Genomic DNA, 21468 nt, shown 5'->3' with positions numbered 1-21468 from the left:
CCGGGTTAAAAGGGTGTGCGGGGTTTGCCTCTGGGGTCCGGCACACCGAAGAGGTTCTTTGCAAAGTTGCCTCTCGTGCCCCGCTGACCAGTCGGTGTTTGCACCGAGGCGGAGAGAGGGAAGGTGGGCTCCGGTCCGGAGGATGTGGCGGGGAGCCATATGCTTTGTGCTGTTACTCCCTCTTTCCCCTTGTCCCCTGACTTTGTTCTGGGAGCGGATGGGTTTGGAATCGACCCAGCCTGCCCCCTCGCGTTAAGAGATTCCCAGCCCGCTCTCGGGGAGCCTGGTACACGTTGGTTAGTGATTTAGTTCAAATTCTGACCATCGCGCTATTGCGCGGGTTTAACGCCTGGCACGGCTATGTCTGGTGTGTATTTTAGCGCAGAAACTATTCGCCGTATGTTTCCGTTGTGTTTGGCAAACTTGTACTGAGGACAGTGGAAAAATACTGGGGAGGCGCGGTGGCTGCGAAATGAGGTGAAACCTCTCGTGCATCTGTAGGAAGATTACGTGTATCCGCACTTGTTACTGGGCTCGCGTCCTGAGCCTGGGTTAACCGTCCGATCTTCAGATTCCACTGTGGGAGCAGAGAGTTTACAATGCATTTCATTAAACAAATCCAAATAAAACGCCAGTGTCCGTATGGGCGACCTTGGAAGTTAATTGGATTCCTAAAAGAAACTCTGCTCCTTCGCTTAACGGAAGCTTGCCTTAACTGGTTTGGCCTGTAAAGTGGTTGTCCGGGAGGTGGGGGCTCTGTGAAATAGCCCAGTGGATCAGCCACCCCCATCTGCTAAACCGCCTCTAATTGGTTGCAATAATTTATGAAGGAATCTCCTTTTTCCAGGGTACTTCAGAATGGTCAGTGACAGCGGACCTTGGCAGCAATGCCCACAACTCCCGAATTAACTCGAAACTTCAGTCAGTTGAATCTTTCCGTGTAAGGGAATCTGATCTCAGAGTTGCAAATCAAAGAAACAATGTCCGTTTAAATCAGACCAATTTATTTACTGCAGCAGTGAAATGTATAGTTTTCGTTAAAGAGCCTACACAACCTAAGGATCTGTTTTCATGTGTCACAACACATTCCAGTGCCAACATAGTATGCCCACCATTTTCAGCAGAACCATTCATTCAAGTAACAACAACAATGAACCCCCCTCCCACCCCCCACTCCCAACACACAGAGACAGGACTGCAGCCCAAGGACAGGCCAGGGACTCTCAGACTCGCAGTGTGGTAACATTGCACAACTTTCATTCACTGTTTACTTGTTTACACTGTTTACGTTGCAATTCAAATAGAAAGTGGTTTATCTTTCAGATTCTGAGAAAGGAATTTGTGTTGTAGTACAAAACTTTGGTTAGGCTTCACTTGAAATATTGCAGTCAGTTCAGGAAGGATGCAGAGGATTAGAAAACTTTAAAATAATGAGACACATAGGTAGGGTATACAGTCAGGATCTTTTTCTCAGCTTGTAAGTACATTTGAGGTGAAGGGGTGAAGTTTTAAAGGACGTGCATATCCATATTCCTAACTCCCACCCTCTGCTGTCCATGCTGTAACTTTCAACAAGCCCAGTTCACCCAATTCCCCTGCCTACCTATTTTGATGGCCCGTTAAGCAACCTCTCAATTTTGCCCAGTTCTCAAGTTCTTGCTGTGCTTTGCCCCTCCCAGTCAATATAATCATCAGCATTCTTCTACTGGCCTTTAGAGCAGGGGTTCCCAAACTCTTTTTAAGCCATGGACCCCTACCATTAACTGAGGGTCTGTGGACCTCAGATTGGGAAGCCCTGCTCGAGAGCATCTATGATTTGTTCTGCCGTGAACATCGCTGATCTGCAGCTGATTCCAGTCCAGTAGCAAGGGCACGTGCTATGTTTTGTTGTTATTTGGTCATTAAGTCGAGTCTGACTCTTAGTGCTGTATAAACAAATACTGTTATAGCAGATTCCATCTGACAGCTACAGCAAGTAATCTTTGCCATTGAGCTTTGATCTAGTCAGTGGTCGGAAGCAGGATGTATCTCCACATTGGGATAGACCCATTCCAACTGAGCCACTGTTTTAGGCCAATTGACAAATTGAAACATTTGTATAATCAATGGAATATTTGACCAAGAAGGCCCTAAAAGAAAAGTAAACGCCTTTCACAATCTCTGCATGTTGCAATATTCTTGACAACCAATATATCTCTTGTGAAGAGCAACCACAATTAAATGAAGCAGCCATTGTGACCAGCACGCGCCTGCAAGCCAGGAGTCCTGGGCATTCTTCCCTGTTTTTCTTCAGAATGACGGCATTATATCTCTTTCACATCCCCAAGAAGAAAGTTTCCAACAGTGCTGCACTGATTCTTCGACAGACTAGAGTGTCAGCTGGCACCGGGATTCACATTTTTGGAGTCTTAGCAGTGTAGAGAAACAAAAGGATCTTGGGGTCCGAGTTCATAGATCCCTCAAAGTTGCTTTGCAAGTTGAAGGTAGTTAAGAAGGTGTATGGTGTGTTGGTTTACATTAGTCGGGGGGGGGGCGGTGGTTAAGTTCAAGAGCCACAAGGTATGTTTATTTCTTGTTGCCTCATTATAGGTAGGATGTGGGAGCTTCAGAGAAGGTGAAGAGGAGATTTACCAGGATTAGAGAGCATATTTTATGAGAAAAGGCTGAGAGAGCTAGGGTTGTTTTTCCTGGGAGTGCTGGAGGATGAAAGGTGACTTGATGGAGCTGTATGAGATTAGCAGAGGCACAGATCTGGTGGTCAGCCAGCATCTTTTACCCCAGAGTGGTAGTGGCTAATTCAAGATTATTTAATGTTATTTCGAGGACACAATTCGAGAAAAATGAAATAATTGTTAATATATAAGATTGGTTTATACATTGATTGTATGTCCATAAAGTGATGTTAGACACAAGAGTATCTGTACATAAGGTGACTCCGACCAGAAGTGATAAAGTAGTAATGATTGATGATGTGGAGGGGTGGGTTAGTGAGTGGAGAAGTTGATCAGCCTTGCTGCTTGGGGAAAGTAACTGTTTTTTGAGTCTGGTGGTCCTGACGGGAGTGGGATACACAGTCCATAAGCAGATTTTCCTTGACCATAGGCGATCCATTTAAGCTGAGTGGAGGAAAGTTTGAGGGAGTTGTAGGAGGTAGGGTTTTTTTTTAACACCACTGGATAGATGTCTGGAACTGACTGCCAGGGGTGGCAGTAGAGGCTGATACTTTAGGATCATTAAGAGTCTCTTAGATAGTCACACCGATGTAAGAAAAATGGAGCGCAATGGGCTGTGCAGGAGGGAAGGGTTAGATTGATCATGGAGTATTGTAGGAGGGAAGGGTTAGATTGATCATGGAGTAGATTTATATAGGTTGGCTCAACATCATGGGCAGAAGGGCCACGCTGGGTTGAACTGTTCTGTGTTCTATTTTACAACTGGTGAGATTTCACTGAAGGATCTTCATTATTTCACAGTAGGATATGCCCCACCCAGTTTTTACTCGGCAAGCTCAAATGTACTATTAACCAGATCATCTCTTCTTGGTTTAGACATGATGTATAATTAAAAAAAAGAGAATTGGCTAGAACATTTATAAAGCAAATTTTGGCAGTTACAGTGGTTATTAACCCTTTCCTGATGTGCATTATAGAACATTGTGCGTTGATAATGTAAGGGAGTGTTGAGGCACCAGTTTATCTAGCTGTTCCCTACCACTGGAACTGTAGGTAACATGTGATCCCTTGGTGTTACCAGCCTTTAGTTAGTGACAAGGCAGTCAGACCAAAAAGAACTCCACAAGTAATTGTATGTCTAGACTGTGAATCCCACAATTAAAAGAAAAATTCTTCTCTTTATATTTTTTTGAGGAGGTTTTCTCAGTATGGTGAAATATCAGTCAGGTGTCTCGTGCTGCAGGGCATAGCATTCAGTTCATAAACAGTACAGATTCTTTAACAACCCCTTTTATTTTTATTTTTATATTCTCTGAGGTGTGGATCCTCTGGTATCGGGCAACTCCCATGTGTGTGTGTGTGTGAGATTATGCATGTACATCTCTCTTGCATTTCTGTCCCTTGTGTTGCAGGCATTAGCCAGCTCGATCATGGGCACAATGCTGCCCACCATTGAGAAATCTTTAAAAGACACGATTCAGTTATTGGAACTTTTAGTGTTTTTGTCTTGCACGATAATGCTGCCACAAAACAACAAATTTCATGACCAGAATCAAAATCAAATTTATTATGAAGGTGCAGTTGCAGGAATGATCTAGTGATTATCCAATGTTTGTGACAATCTGCTGCATGCTGTAAGATGCTTTGGATGATAAAAGTTGCTATATACCTGCAAGCCTGTCTTCTGTTTGCACCTGTGGGAATGCTGATGCTTTAAGAGAAGGGGAACAGAAAACCATCCAGCCATGGTGTCTTTACCAACAAGTTCTCTGTCCTCCTGCACATGGTGTTGGCTGGGCATGTGGATCAGGAGCATGCAGATCTTGAGCCTTGGTTCTGCGTTAAATGGATGATCCCAACTATTGCCCACTGTTGTGTTGCTGCAACCTGTGTATCTGGGCAGAGATCGTTAACGTCCTGAGTATTTGTTCTCCTTTTGGACTTTGAGTACAGGTGGTGGTTTTGCTGTGTTACAGAGTACTGTTCTGAAACAGGGACCTGGTAGTACCATAAGACATAGGAGCAGAATTAGGCCATTCAGCCCATTGAGTCAGCACCATTTGATCATGGCTGTTTTGTTTTCCCCCTCAATTGTACTCTGCATTCTCCCTTCAACAGTCAGGGCACTGAGAATAGGGGTTGGGTTGGAATGTTATACAGCACATTGGTAAGGCTGCATTTGGGATATGATGTTCAATTTTAAAGACAAAGATTACCTTTATTTGTCACATATGCATTGAAATACCGAAGCATACAGTGACGTGAGGCGCTTGCGTGAATGACAGACTGTCCTTGGGTTGTATTGGGAGCAGCCTGTAGGTAGCGCTATGCTTTTGGTGCCAATATCGCATGCCCACAACTTATTAACCCTAACCACATGTTTTGGAATGTGTGAGGAGACGGGAGCTCCCAGAGGAAACTCACATGGTCACGGATAGAATGCGCAAACTCCTTACAGACTGACGGAAGTTGAACTCTGATTACGATCACTGGGACTGTAAAGTGTTATGCTAACCACTGCATCAGCATGTGTGCTGATGCCATTACGCTGGGAGGGATGCAGAAGAGATTTATGAGGATGCTGCTGGATCATTCAGGGTGACAGATAGGACATACAGAGAGGTAGTTACACCCAAGGTGCAGGACACAGGAAACTGGGTGACAGGAAGGGGAAAGGGATTAAGGAGCCAGTGTAGAGTACCCCTGTGGCTATCCCCCTTAGGAACGAGTATATCATTTTGGTTGCTGTTTGGTGGGAGGGAGACCTAGCAGAGGAGAATCACAGCGGTCAGATCTCTGGCACTGAGTCTGGCTCTGTGACTCAGAAGGGAAGAGGTGGGGTGAAGGGGTGAGCTCTGGTGATGGGGGATTCATTAGTTAGGGGAATGGAAAGGAGGTTCTGTGGGCAAAAGACGAGATTTCCAGATGGCATGTTGCCTTCCAAGTGTGAGGGTCCAGAACATCTGAGTCCTCAGCATTACGTGGGAAGGTGAACAGGCAGAGGTTGTGTTCATGTAGGTACCAATGAGTGATGAGGTTCTGCACAGAGAGTTTAGGAACTTGGGTGCTAAGTTAAAGTGCAGGATCTCCAAAGTTGTGATCTCAGGATTGCTACCCATGCCACGTGCTAGTGAGGCCAGAACTAGGGGGATTATACAGTTTAATATGTGGCTAGGGAGTTGGTGTAGGAGGGAGCGCATAAGATTATTGAGCTCTCCTAGGGAAGGTGGGACCTGTACAGGAGAGACTATTTAAACTGGAAGGGGACTGATATCCTTACAGGAAGGTTTGCTAATGCTGCACAGTGGGGTTTAAACTACAGTTGCAGGGGGATGGGACCAAGAGTGCAAGAACAGTTAGTAGGGAGGTTATGGAGACGGATGATGGTAAGACCTCAGACAAAGTTGAGAATCAGAACGTTGAATATGTTGCGACTGGTGACCTGAGCTGCGTGTATTTCAATGCAAAAAGCGTGGGCATGGATCAGCACCCGGAATTATGATATTGCAGCCATTAGTGAGACTTGATTGCGGAAGGGGCAGGACTGGCAGCTCAACATTCCGGGCTTCCGTTGTTTCAAACATGACAGAGCAGGAGGGGTTGAAGGAGGAGGGGTGGCATTACTACTCGGGGAAAATGTCACAGTAAGGGTCCATCAGGACGGACAGGAGAGCTTCTCTAGTGAGGCATTACAGGTGGGACTGAGATAGAAGAAAGTTTTGACAACATTACTGGGGCTATATGACAGACCACTCAATAGTCCTCGGGATTTGGAGGAGAAAATTTGTAGAGGGATCACAGACGGTTGCAAGAAACATAAGGTTGTTAAAGTAAATGATTATAACTTTCCACATATTGACTGCGAATCCCATATTGAAAAGAACTAGCAACACACACAAAACGCTAGAGGAACTCAGCAGACCAGACAGCATCCATGGGAAAAAGAGCAGTCGACGTTTCGGGCCGACACTCTTCAGCTGGCCTGAAGATCCTCTGAAAATTGGTCCTTTAGAAGATTGGAATGATAATCCATGTGTGGAGCCAAAACTAAGTAATTTTTTTGCATCTGTGTTTACTCGGCAGCGGACACAGAGTCTATAGAAGTGATGCAACGCAGCATCAACTTCATTGACCGTGTACAGACTATGGAGGAGGAGGTGTTTGCTCCTGAGGATAAATCCTCAGGGCCTGACAAGGTGCTTCCTTGGCCCCCGCAGGAGGCAAGTGCAGAAATTGCTGGGACTCTAACAACAGGAGAGATACCAGAGGACTGAAGGATAGTGAATGTTATTCCGCTGTTTTTTATATCTAAAAAGGCAGCAAACATAAACCAGGAAATTATAGGCCAATGAATCTCCCACCAGTTGTGGGAAACTTACATGAGATAGGATGTTATGTTGAAGTCGTATAAGACATTGGTGAGGCCTAATTTGGAGTAGTCTGTGCAGTTTTGGTCAACTATCTACAGAAAGGATGTAAACAAGGTTGAAAGAGTACAGGGAAAATTTACAAGGATGTTGCTGGGTGTGGAGGACCCGAGTTAAAGGGAAGATTGAAAAGGTTCTCCTTAAAATGTAGAAGATTGATAAGAGATTAGATAGGTAGACAATATTATGAGGGGTATACATAAGAAAAATGCAGGCTTTTTCCACTGAGGTTGGATGGGACTCCAACAAGAGGTCATGGATTAAGGGTGAAAGGTGAAATGTTTAAAGGGAACATGAGGGGAAACTTCTTCACTCAGTGTGGAACGAGCTCCCAACATTTCAGAGAAGTTTGGAAAGGGACATGGGTGATGGGGATATGGAGGACTATGGTCCCGATGTGAGTCAATGCGAGTAGGCAGTTTAAATGGTTTCAGCATGGACTAGATGGGCCAAAGTGCCTGTTTCTGTGCTGTACTTCTCTGTGACTCTGACTTGAGGGACTGAGTTGGAGAGATTGAACAGGTGGGGACTTTATTCACTGTAGTGTAGGAGAATAAGGGGTGCTTGTATCGAGGTGTAAAATCACCGGGGCAGAGGTAGGGCAAATGTATGCAATCTTTTTCCTAAGTTTGGACACAACAGCGTATTACAGGGTACAGGTTTAAGATGAGCGGAGAGAGCTTTCACGGGAAACTGATGGGGAACTTTTTCGCCCAAAGGATGTTGAGTATGTGGAATGAGCTGCCAGAGGAAGTAGTTGAGGCAGGTACTTTTTAAAAACATTGAGAAGTTCTTGGACAGGTACGTGGTTAGGGAAGGTTTACAGCAAACTGGGGTCCACTGACGTAAAAAGGTCCACTGGTAGGGGTCCATGGCATAAAAAAGTTTGGAGCCCTGTTTTTGAGGGATATGGGCCCAACGTGGGCAAATGGGATTAGCTTGGATGAGAATCTGGCTCAGCCTGGGCCAGTAGGGCCAAGGCCTGCTTGGTGCTGTGATGACTCTCTGACTCTGTCTCTGAATACAGGCTTCAACTGCTGGCCTTGTTTTCAAATGCTAGCTAGGTTATTTATATCTGAGGGACAATGCTTCTGAAGGAAATGCTTGCCCTGTGTGTTACTGCTTTGACCATGAAGCCGTCTCATTGGGTCAAAGCTTCACTCCCCTGTTGACTCAGCTACGGGCTGTTTCCAATTTATGATTGGTGCCGAGTGTCAGGTGACGTGGCAGTAAGTCCGGTCAGATTGTAGCACCTCGCAGAGTAATCAGTCTCCCTGTCACTGATTGTTTTGGGAAAAGAAAATTGCATTTGATGCTGCATGTGAAGCAGTGAAAACCTTGTTCCATCCGAGAAGGAGAGGGTAGTATTGAGGAGCAGAGCCCGAGTTCTTGAACTTTTCCCTCAGCCGTCCAGCTCTCTGATTTAGCATCTGTGTTGAAACTGCAGCTGTTCCACAGCTAACCTGAGGGGATTGAGACAAAGTCCCAAAGATCACACGGGGCCCACGAGGTTATAATGATACTAATGTCATTCATTTAGGAAATTCACCAAATAAAAGCTTCGAAGCAAACTTGGGGAGCCAGTGACATCAAGTGTGTTTTTTGGGGAGGGGTAAGAGATGAATTTCAGTTGGTGTGAACAAGTGGGGCTGTCACTCAGAAAGCTGGGGTTAAATCCTGTGAATAATTCCATGACTCCTGCTTTTGTTCAGTCTTGACTTCAGTCTATTGAGTGAAATCAGTCCAGAAGTTTCTCCTGAACTGGATAATCTGTGGCTGTGAGATGCCTGTGAATGAAGTCTTTGGGGATGGCGCTGTAGGATTTCAAGAGCAGTCTGATCCAAAAGGTAGCATGACCAACACTGCAGCATCACTGAAGTATTCACCAGTGCAATGCGCAGCATCTTGGTGCTGTAATGTCATTACACTACACTATGCTACTGTGCTGCCTCCAGCAACATAGAGAGGACTCGAACCAGCAATCTTGTGATGGCATCACATCAAACATCCAAAGTCAGATCCATTGGGCTACACAGTATCTTTCAAAGGGCTATAATAGACACAGCGGGCTGAATGGACTCTTAGGGAAATGCGAACTCAGAAGTATAGATAGGTAATATAGTGTAGAATATTTTCCTGTGATAGAAGCATTAAACAAGAAAGAGGGCATAAGTTTAAAGTGAGAGATGGGAGTTTGAAAGGGGATTTTGATTAATAGATACTTCTTGGGCTTCCAGCCGGGTACAGATATCAAATTTAACCAACAAACTCTGCCATCTTCATCAGGGTGATGCCTAGGCATGCGTATATATACCCCTGTCGTCCTTCCGTCTGTCCGTCCTGATTGGTTAGTCCTCCTCTAATCAGGTTTCTGCTGTCCCACCTTGTTTCCAGTTGAATTCCAGTTCTTACTTGGAGCAGGACCAATTTCTTTGTTAAAGTTCTTTTTCTCTAGTTTTATTTCAATGGCTTCTCTCACCAGGTGGTCCCAAAACCTATCTGGTACGACAATAGATCCTCTTTTTTTTGGGGGATTTTTTTTACACAAAATTGTCGAATTTTGGATTGCTGGCAGAAGAGATGGTACAATCTTGCATTTAAGAGATGTTGAAACACTATTAAATACTGAGATGTAGTGAAAAGGTTAGTACAGATCAAATCATTGAACAAATAGGCAAAAATTGACAGTGTAGAAGGATACAACCTAGCTAGCACAGTGATTGCACACAATCACTTTACATCACCAGCAATCACTGATCGGGATTCGATTCCTGTCACTGTCTTTAAGGAGTTAGTACCTTCTCCCATGGCTACAGTGCTTTCCTTTGGGTGCTCCAGTTTCGTCCCATGTAACAAACGTGTACTGTACGATTAGGGAGCATGACGAGCTCTTGCAGGCTGCTCCCTGTACAATCCTTGCTGATTTGATACTTATTTCACTATCTTTTGATGTATATGTGACAAATAAAGCTAATCTTTAAAAATCATTTTCTTAATGGGAGGGGGGCAAATTGGGATTTGTATAGCTGGGCAAAAAGGTTAGCATGGATGAAGTGGGCGGAAAGGCCTGTCCCTGTGCTGTATTACGCTGTGACTTTTTTTATCCTCTCTCCTCCCCTCTTCTCCCCCCCCCCCATGTGGGTGTGGTTGGATGAGGTGACCCTCTGAAGCTGAGTATGTGGCAAAGGATAGAGTACTTAGAGGGTTATAGGCCAAATGCCAGCAAATGGGACCAGTGTAGAGGGGCACCTATTCTGCATGGAGACTGTTTGGCACTGTCTCTAACCTGTATGACTGAAAGTTTCCTGAGGTGTTGCCTGGTTCTCAAAGGTCCTTTAATCGTTTTTAAATGGATATGGTTGTCAGAGATGAGCAAGTTTGTTTGTCCGAGAGCTGATGTTTCCATTCAGAATCTATGACAAGTCAGCTTGGCTAGAGCCAATAGTTTATTTATGTACATAACTAATGTTAACATAAGTTTCCTCAGAGAGTGGGTCATATACTATCTCCTGTCTATAGGTGGTTGGGTTGTGTCAGGTGGTGGAACCTGCATATTTGTTGAAGAACCTCAAGAGAAGTTCCTGGCCTGTGGTCGTGGCAGTAGCTTTCAAGGGTGCTGTGGCTCACTACTTTCATGGAGCAAACTCGAACGTTGTCATCTTGCAATAGTATTAATGTATTTTGGAAAAAGTAGAACAAAAACGATTAGCTGTATTTGTTACATGTGCATAAAAGCTTGTGACAAGCAGCCTCAAGTGGTGGCCATGTTTCTGGCGGCAACATGGCATGCCCACAACTTACTAACCCTCACCCGAATGTCTTTGCAACGTGCGAGGAAATTGGAACACATGGTCACAGAGAGAACAAACAAACTCTTTACAGACAGCAGTGGAATTGAATATGGGTCGCTGGTACTGTAGCAGTATTGTGTTGTGCTAACTGCTACAGTTAGTGTGCTGCCCCTGCTGTTTAAAAGGCATTTGGAGAGGTACGTGGATAGGAAAGGCTGAGATGGTTATGGGTCAGGTGCGGGCAAGTGATCCTAACTTGGCTGGCGTGGACAAGTCAGGCTTCTGTGCTGTGTGGCCATGAATGCTTAGGTCCATCCTTTCCAAACTCTGAGTTTCCCAGCACTCGGTCCTCTGTGCCTGAGAGATTCAAGTCCTGGTCGAGATACTGCTCTTGTGGGATTTTTGTCAGAAACGCTTGATGGCCTCCCTGTTTAGAAATAAATAAGAGTTTCAGTTTGGTGACCTGAACGTGCTGCAGTCATGGGATGGAAACATTAGGTCTGCTCTGGTCTCCACAGATGTTACCTGGCCTTTCAATCATGGCCTGTATTATCTGATTTTCCTTTGGCTTGGCTTAGGGTTGTTTACAGCAACCGTGCGTTAATGTACAGTTGGCATTGTGGCACTCCTGATGTTGGGTTATTTGCACTGGAATTTCCCCAAGGTGCCTTTTTAAAGGCTTCAGGCAAACAGTTTCCGCTTTAAAAAACACTGGGTTGAGGAACAAGTATTTGATTCACAGGAGCCAGCCAGTGGTCTTATTTGCTTAACTGGTAGATATAAAAACATGTGTTCACAAGGCTTGGTTTAGAGGTCTGTTAGTCAGCTTAGGCTGACCTGAGAAAATGAGAGCATCTCTGTGTATTTGTGCTGAAAGGATTTAAGGGATGTATAAAAACAACTCCCACACCTGTTTTCCCAGGGCCTTGGACTCCTTAAAGGGACACCCTGGGTTGACTCAACAGCTATCAAGGGGCCTCAAGTCCCAGAGTGCTCAGGAAGGAGAACTCTGTTGCTGCGTCTCTGTTATATAATTCTTCTGCGCTGGACAAGGGGTCAAGGCATGGCGAGGGTCGGAATCAGAATCAGAATCCTGGGTGTCTGCTGCATGGAAAGGAATCAAAATCAGTTTAATATCACCAGCAAATGTTGTGAAATTGTTAACTTCATGACAATAAACTTGAGTTTGAAGTGATGGTGGAAGTAAATATGACAGACATTTACGAGGCTTTGATAGGGACATGGCTGTGGAGAGATACAGAGGCTTAGCCAGCATACAGCCCCTCTACTGGGAATGAAGTAATTAAATCACATAGTCAGCCCCCAGTGACCTGACCAGCTGACCAAATTGGGTTTCTATTTACCGGGACTTGAATGAGATACACCATGGTGACAGGCCCTTCCAACCCAGTGAACCCATGCTCCCTAGTTGCACCCGAGTGATGAATTAACCTACTAACCCGTAAGTCGTTGGAATGTGGGAGGAAATTGGAGCACCCAGAGGAAATCCATGCAATCACAGGGAGAATGTGCAAGCTCCTTACAGACACTGGTGGAATTGAACCCAGGTCACTCTTGCTGTAATCCGTTAGTCATGCAAGACCATGGATCTGCGCCTGGAAAGTCTTCACTCTCCAGGGCACAGGCCTGGGCAAGGTTGTATGGAAGACCAGCAGTTGCCCATGCTGCAAGTCTCCTCTCTCCACGACACCAATGTTGTCCAAGGGAAGGGCATTAGGACCCATACAGCTTGGCACCAGTGTCGTCGCAGAGCAATGTGTGATTAAGTGCCTTGCTCAAGGACACAACATGTTGCCTCGGCTGGGGCTCGAACTCATGGCCTTCAGGTCGCTAGTCCAATGCCTTAACCACTTGGCCACTTGTCCACACTCTTGCTGTAATAGCACCATGTTAATCACTACACCACTGTGCAGTCCAGTAACTCAGGGACAAAAACGTGCGATTCAACCAGGGACCATTAGATTTCCAGTCTAGCACTCTTCTAACTGAGCTATTTGTGTTACCAGTTATACACAAGGAAATGGGTGCATGAGGGGATCTGGACCCCTCATGCCTGCTCCACTAGTCCAAGAGATTGTGGCTGGCCTAACTTTAACCTCAGCTCTGCAATCCTGCCTGGCAGTGTGGTGGACACAGAAACCGTCCTTGCAGTTGGAACACAGAACAACATAGGAATAGGCCCTTCAGCCCATGTTGTGCCAAACTAATTAAACATCTAACTAATCTAATCCTTTCTGTCGACAGTGTCTGTATCCCTCCACAGTCACGTGGCTATCGAAGAGCCTCTTAAATGCCTCTGTTGTCTTTGGTTCCACCACCACTTCAACCACACACACAGCTAAACGAAATGTTGTTCCTCTGGGGCCAAGGTGGAAAATGGTGCATGTTTAGTTATGACAAAGAGGAGAAAATCTGTAGATTTTGCAGAAAATCCAAGCAACACACCCAAAATGCAGGCCAGCCAGCACCTATGAAAATAAGTGAACAGTGGACGTTATGGGCCGAGAACCTTCATCAGGACTGGGAGAAATGAAAAGTCAGTAAAAAGGTAGGGAGAGTGGGGAGAAGAAGTACCAGGTGGTAGGTGAAACCAGGCGAGGGGGAGGGATACAGCAAAGAGCTGGGGAGTTGATTGGTGAAAGGAATACGGGGCTGGAGAAGGGGGAATCTGATAGGAGAAGGTGGAAGACCATGGAAGAAAGGGAAGCGGGAGGAGCACCAGAGGGAGGTGATGGGCAGGTAAGAAGATGAGGTGAGAGGGAAATGGGAATGGTGAAGGGTGGGGTGGTAATTTCCGAAAGTTCGAGGAAGTCAATGTTCATGCCATCAGGTTGGAGGCTAACCAGACGGAATATAAGGTGTTGCTCCTCCAAGCCGAATGTGGCCTCATTGCGGCAGTAAAGGAGGCCATGGACTGACGTATAGTTATGATGTAGCACGTATAGTTCTTGCAGTGCATTCCAGATATAAGGGGGTGGAACTTGACCCACACATCTCCACTGAAAACCTCTATCCAGTTTCCCTGTAGATTATGCTGCTCCAGACAAGACAATCCAAATTTGTCCAACCTCTCATAGAATGTACCCTCTAGTACAGGCAGCATCCTGGTGAACCTCCTCTTCTGCACCTTCTCCATGGCCAGCTTACAATGGGGAACAAAAATTGAATACTGTACTCTGGATGTGACCTACGAGAGGACAAAAAGAATAATTGTTGACTTGCAGGGCCACAGACCAAGGTGGAATTGGGCTGGGTAGTACTTGCCAATTGGCAGAGACATGATGGGTGGTTTCCTGTGTCGGCTGAAAGCTGGTGAAGTACTTCTAGCCACTGTCATAATGATGGCAATGTGGCACCCAGTCGATCCACAGCAAGAGCCCACAAATTGCAATGTGGCAATCACGCAAGCATGTGGATTAATGTGGAGTGCGGGCTGATGGCTGATGGCAACCCCCTTGGCTTCCTTCAGTGGCACTGTAGGAACTTCTGGTTCCATCTGAAGGAGGAGCCTTTGTAGATGGCATCTGAAACGCCTCAGCACCACCCTGGAGCATCAGCATTTTACAACCCTGTATTTTGTCCTTTCCCTTTCACTTTCTAAGTTCCTGCTCGGCAGATGCACCCTCCGGCAACTATTTAGACGAACGTGTTATCTGCAGCAGAAATAATTCTCCCAACCTGACTGAATTAAATGCTGTCCAGTCAAAGAGCTCTGTCCACTAGTGTTTCTGCCTCATGAAGTGAAACATTTCTTCCACACCAGACTTTTTTTTTTAAACCACAAATTCAACCCATTGATCTTATTGATCCTATATCATGTGGCTTGGATACCAATCCAGAGAAGATTACATTTGTGGTTTTTAATTTCCACCCTGATTGTGGGCATGTTGTGTTGACCCTGGAATGTATGGCTAAACTTGTGGGCTGCCCCCAGTGCATCCTTGGGTGTGTTGGTTGTTTACACTAACAAGGCATCTCACTTAATGCTTCAATGCACAGGTGATCAATAAATCTGAATCTTTGTGCTCGAGAGTCTGGTGTGAGGCTTGGAGCCACAACCTTCTAACTTGACAGAAGTGGCCGGTCGAACCGACACCACAACTGGGATGTGGCTCCCCTTTCCTGACAGCGATGATCCTTATAAACCAGGTTCTCTCCACGAATAAGAGGCTGAAGAAAGCCAAGTGAGTTGTCCTCAGTACGTTAGCATGATGTGGCTCTTCAGAAGTGTAGAACAGTGGACCTGAATGGAAGCTTTTAATCACTTCATTGCCACTTACAGATTCCCTGAGCACCTTTGGGCTGTCAGAGCTCAACCTGCGTAAGTCTCTCTGCTTTCTGAATGCATCACATTTTCTCTGTGACAGATGGTTGGATTCATTGCTCATTTCAGGAGCACAGTTGCAAACACAGCACCACTTCAGAACTGGGGATAAGGATAAGGAAGAAATTGGGTCAATTGCCAGAATTTTCCATGAAACATTTCAGAGGATGAACAGACTCTCATCTTAGGAAAATTGCCTCAGTTTATCCTGGAGCGACTCCTTTGTTGTAGGGAGACCAGACCTATGCATAAATCTCTAAGTGTGTTCTTAGAATAGCCCTAACAACCAAATTTGCAACCTATCTATTAGCACACTGCACATTTAACACAAGCATTATAAAATTCCACCCCCACAATGAATTGCCATGGACCCCAGTACAGCATTGAATTTAGTGAGTATCTTAAAAGGTGGAATCATTCCTAGATAATTCCACTTGTAGTCTATTTGGACACAGGTACATAATCCTGATTGGGTGTGAGAATCACGTGGTACTGCAATGTTACAATGAGTGACTTGGATAACAGTTTGTTGCAGGAATTTTTAAGACTCGACTTGCTTGTGGATTGTGTCCTGCTTTGCTGACAAACTGTCATCTCTTTTGATGCATGTATAGATTCATTCTGATTTATTTATCAGATGTACATCAAAATATACAATGAAATGCATCACTTAAAGGAATGCTTGATGGCTCTGGGCCTCTACTCACTGGAATTCAGAAGAATGAGTGGGGGAATCTTGTTGAAACTTTTCGAATGTTGAAAGGCTGCGATAAAATAGATGTGGAGAGGGTATTTCCTATGTGGGGGACTCTAAGACCAAGAGTACACAGCCTCAGAGTAAAGGCACATCCATTTAGAGTGGAGATGAGGAGGAATTTCTTAGCCAGAGAGTAGTGAATCGGTGGAATTCATTGCCAAAGGCAGCTGTGAAGGCCAAATCATTGTGTATATTTAAGGCAAAGGTTGTTAGGTTCTTGATTGGTCAGGGCATGAAGGGATATGGGGAAAAGGCAGGAGATTGGGGCTGAGAGGGAAATAGATCAGCCATGATGAAATGGTGGAGCAGTCTGTGGGCCAAATGACCTAATTCTGCTCCCATATCTTGTGGTTTTGTGGTCTTATTTGTCTTAACAGCCAACACACACAGGCTGCCCTCAGCATATCCTTGGAAGTGTTGCCAAACAATCCAACACCAACATAGCATGGCTCATTATTCTACAGAACAACCCAAGCAGCAAAAACAGAACAAGACACCAAAAGCAAAAGGAGCCTCTTGCCCATCCCTCTTATCTACTCACACACCTAGACAGATTTCCAACCCAATATAGGCCTGCCTCTAGATTCTTAGACTTGCAGACATTGGGCCTCCAACTTCAGAATTCAAAGTTCAAAGTAAATTTATTATCCAAGTACGTTTATGTCACCATAAACTGCCTAGAGATTCACCTTCTTGCAGGCATTCATAGTAGAGCAAAGAAATACAATACAATCGATGAGAAACTACTCACAAAGAATAATTTTTAAAAATCGATGGTGCAAATACACAAAAATAAATAAATAATACTGAGCATGGGTTGTAGAGTCCTTGAAAGTGAGTCCATAGGTTGTGCTCATTGTTGAGGTGAATGAAGTTAATACATGCCGGTTCAGGACCCTGATGGTTGAAGGGTAATAACTGTTCCTGCATTTGATGATTATAGGACCTAATACTCCTGTACCTCATTCCTGATGGTAGAAGTGAGAGGAGAGCATGACTGGGAGGGTGGAGGTCCATGATGATGGATGCTGCCTTCATGAGGCAACACTTTGGTGGGGGGGGGGGGCTTTTCCTGTGATGGATTGGGCTGTATCCACCATTCGTTGTAGGCTTTTCCGTTCTTAGACCCTAGTGTTTCCATACCAGGCTGTGTAGCAGCCATTCGAGGTACCCTTCACTGTGTATCTATAGAAGGGTTTTCAAAGTTTTAGGTGCTGGAGGACTTCAGCCCAGAACACCAATCACAGGTTTGTCATTCGTCAGGTATATTGTCCCTGAATACTTTTGTGCACATATTACAACACTGTATGCTTCTACTGCAGGGGTTCCCAACCGGGGTCTACAGACCCCTTAATGGTATTAGTCCGTGGCATTAAAAAGGTTGGGAGCTCCTGTTCTGTTGCCTTTATGCTTCCTGCTAATCGATCTCAATCAGTGTTGAAGGGATGGATCAGCAACTTTTAGCCCAAGCATAGGGTAGGAAGCTACATTTTCATTTTGGAACTCAGTTGTTACTAATCCTCATCCTGAATGTCTCCCAAATGTATTAAACTATAAATGTGTCAGAGCAGCAACTTGAATTTGTCATATTTACACAATAATATGTCCCAAGGCATTTGCTTGTAAACAAAATGAGTCTTGGGTCAGATCCACTACACAAAACTGTCTGTGCATCAGTGTAAATTGGCACGAAGTTCTGAGTCTTGCCAAAAGATGGTCTGTGTGGGAAATTTCCAAAGCTGCAATCAATGCAGTAAAGAATTGTCAGCTAAATCCGTTTACATGCATACTTGTTCATCCTGAACGCTTGTGTCCCTGACAGCGTAACTTCATCGCCACAAGCCACGGAGTCTGCCTCTGTCACTGTGGCAGGACAGCTGGATTTGATCATGAACTTGACAGGAGCAGGGTCACATACCCTATACCAGGACAAATCTCCAGGCAGGATCCTTACTTACCATTTTCTAGTGTGACTGCACAAGAGATTCTGCAGATGCTGCAATCTTGAGCAACACACACTGTGCTGGAGGAACTCAGCAGGTCAGACAGCATCTATGGAGGAGACTAACATTGAATGTTTATTCCTCTCTGTGCATTTAATATTTTGGTGATATTTTGAGTAATATTGTAAATATATTGTTTGATAATGTGTTCTTTGTTTACATTATGCATTGTTGGTTATATGTAAAAGTACATGATTGGCTTGCATCATCACACCTGTACTTAAGTGCACACCTTGTTAAAAGAAAAGGTGAAACTAGATGTGCATCTCTTGGGCTCCCTTGTTTTATTATATTTTGATTAGTTTTATGTTTTGTAACTCTAAAAAATAACCAGTGGTGATGAGGAAGTTTTAAACTAATCCAAAACAGCGACTTGTTGAAGCGCAGTGACATGTTCAAAGTTAAGTAAATGCATGGTGAGAAACAGTTGAGTTTTTTTTAAAAATCGCAGTTTTTAAAAAAAGGCAGAAATGGCTGGCTACATCAGAAAGATAGATGTATTCAATAGCACAAGAGATAACTGACTGCTGTATATGGAATGAATCAAACAGCATTTTGAAACCAATAAGAAGCAAGTGCTAGTTTTTCTGAGTGCATTGGGTAGAAAAGCATACAGTTTGCTTAGAAGTTTGACTGCTCCAACCAAACCAGCTGTAATGAGTTTTGCTGATATTGTGAAAGTAAAGCCGGAACATTTAGAACTGAAACCAATATTGATTGCAGAACGCTTTAGTTTTCATAAACAGAATAAAAGGAAGGAACTTAATTGAAGAGATTCTGAGCTTTGGCAATTCAGTGAGGGGCTTAATGATGTAGTGAGAAATCATTTAGTTTGTGGAATCTTACAAGAGAGCATTCAAAAACTGCTCTTAACTGAATCGCAACTTGCATTTAAAAGAGTAGTTGAAATTGCTGTATCAATGGAAACGGCACACAGACACAATTGAGTTGCAGTCAGGAATGAAAGTGAGCGTGAACAAAATTGCAACGTCTAAAGATGCCTAGCCAAACAAATTGTGGCAGGGACTCGTATGCACCAGAACAATGCAGATTTAAGGGCAAAGCCTGCAGAAAATGCAACAAAGTAAGACACTGAAAACAACAAGTCAGGCAAGCAAAAAAGGAAGCATGTACAAGGAAGACAAAAATTCAATTTGCAATTTGAAAAAGAGCACTATCCTGCATGCTGTTGATGAAAAGTCTGAATGATGAAAGCGATACAGGACTGGGTAACCTTGAGATTTACAATGTGAAAACTAACAAGGGACAAACAATATGGCTTACACCAGAAGTGAATGGCAAATTAATTAAAATGGAACTGGATTCTAGCTTGGCTGTTTCAGTCATTCCACAAAAGGAGCTTGAACAGCATTTCAAAGATACTGAACTGAAGTCTGCAGATTTCCACCTAAGAAATTGTACTGGAGAAAAGTTAACTCCTGTGGGAATAACATTTGTGACAGTGAAATACAACAACCAACAAGCCACAATGGGCTTGTATGGAGTATTTTTTTTTTAAAAAGGGCAAGCATTTTGGCTGAGCTGACTACAATTTGATTGGAGATCTATTTGTATGCCACATCCCCTGCAATACAGTCAACTAAAAGCAAGTTAAGAAAGGTACTGGATGATGCCACAACAACGTTGAAGGATGGCATTGAAGGGTAAGATAGTATTAAATGAAAATGCCACACCAAGTTTTACAAAGCCTATCCAGTTCCTCACACCATCTGTAATAAAGTAACCAGTGAGCTAGATCGCATGGAGCCTGAAGGAATTCTTTACAGTGTAGAGTGGAGCCCATGGTAACACCAGTGATCCCAGTAGCCAAGAAGAATGAGTTTGTCAGGATCTGTGGTCATTTTAAGGTCACTGCCATCCCAAATCTGAAAGTTGATCAATACCCTCTGCCCAGAATAGAGGACAGCTTTGCAAACTTTATGGAGGAAAACTCTGCGGCAAAGTGGACTCGGCTGAGGCTTGCTTACAGACGGAGATGGAAGAAGTCCGAAGTGTTTCTCAGTATAAACTCTCACAAAGGGCTTTATCACTATAATAGGCTGCTCTTTTTATTTTGTGTGTGTGGGGGGGGTAGGGAGTAACATCTGCACCTGCACTGTGGCAGAAGCCAAGGACCAGGTGCTGTGAGGCTGAAGAGGTCTTGGTGTTACCTGAATGACATCATTGTTACCAGTGAGGATGACAAGGAACATCTCAAATTTCAAGAAAAGTGTTTTAAAAGATTAGATAATTATGGGCTTCGTGCATGATGTGACAAGTGTGAATTATTCTAAACCGAGCATCACTTGCTGTGGACTCAGCATTGACGCACAAGGATTACGCAAATGTGCTGAGAAAATTCAAGCAGTGATGGATGCCCCAAGGCCAAAGGATATGTTACATTTGTGGTCCTTTTTTAGGATTTGTCAATTACAGGTTCCTACTAATCCTGTCTACTGTGCTTCACCCCTTGAACTCACCACTACAGATCGGGAAGAAATGACAGAGGAGAAAGCAGTGAGAGGTGGCTTTCGAAAAGGTAAAGGAAATGGGGCAGCAGACACTGTATTCACACCATCTGGTGAAGCTTACCTGCGATGCCTCGCCTTGTGGCCTGACTGCACCTATACATGCGTTATGGGTGATGGAAGTGAGCAGCTCCGAGCTTTTGCATGATGTGCCCTCACAGCTGCAGAGGAAAATTGTGCGGAGATTGCTAGAGGCTTTGAGTCTGATTTGGGGTGTGGAGAGTGTTTACTCTCATTACTGATCATCAACCATTGGCTTCCATTTTCCATCCACAGAAGGTTGTTCCACTAGCCGCAGCAGCAGCACAAATGCATGGATGGGCTGTTTCTGGGTGGATACAATGGCAAGATAGAGTTCAAGAGGACGACTAATCATGGAATTTCTAATGGATTGCCTTATTTACACTTGGAAAAAGGAAATGCCTGAAAATTTACTAAAGGCACTCCTCGTGACATACTCTGCCGAACTCAAATTGAAAGTCTTCCTATTATGGCAAAAATGACCCAAAGGGAAACCAGAAAAGACCCCAGTCTGTTTTGGGTCTGCGTAACAACCCAAAGTAGCTGGAATGTGCAGCAGAAATTCTAGTTCCTCCATATTATCAGCGCTGAGATGAACGTGCCAGTGAAGACGGTTGCGTTACGTGGGGATTGAAAGTTGTTGTACCATCCAAGCTGATTGCTAATGTGCTGGAAGAGCTAATGCCAGTCGTCTAGGCTTTGTCAAAATAAAAGCGTTGGCTCGAAGCTTTGTCTGGCCTGGGATAGATCAGCAGATCTTGCCATGCGCTGTTCGGGATACCAACACATTCAGAAGATGGGTATCCAGAGCTGTCAGAACCACTTCCTGCAGACCCAGACTCAACTCTTATACCACCATGAGTTAGGTGCCGGAGTCTGAGATTGTTTTCACAGCCAATCTCTCCTGCCAAGCAGAGTGACCTC

The 21468-nt window shown here is 44.5% G+C and overlaps 1 protein-coding gene across 6 annotated transcripts in view; it reads left to right on the top strand.

The window, feature by feature from the left end:
* Window positions 1–21468, top strand: part of lzts2a (leucine zipper, putative tumor suppressor 2a) — a 237088-nt gene that overhangs the window by 131880 nt on the left and 83740 nt on the right. The gene's annotated exons all lie outside the window — the stretch shown is intronic.

This window comes from Mobula birostris, chromosome 21, assembly GCF_030028105.1.
Source record: "Mobula birostris isolate sMobBir1 chromosome 21, sMobBir1.hap1, whole genome shotgun sequence".
Lineage (NCBI taxonomy): Eukaryota > Metazoa > Chordata > Chondrichthyes > Myliobatiformes > Myliobatidae > Mobula > Mobula birostris.
Note: the sequence above shows the minus strand (reverse complement) of the source record. Positions and strands in the feature narration are given on the sequence as shown.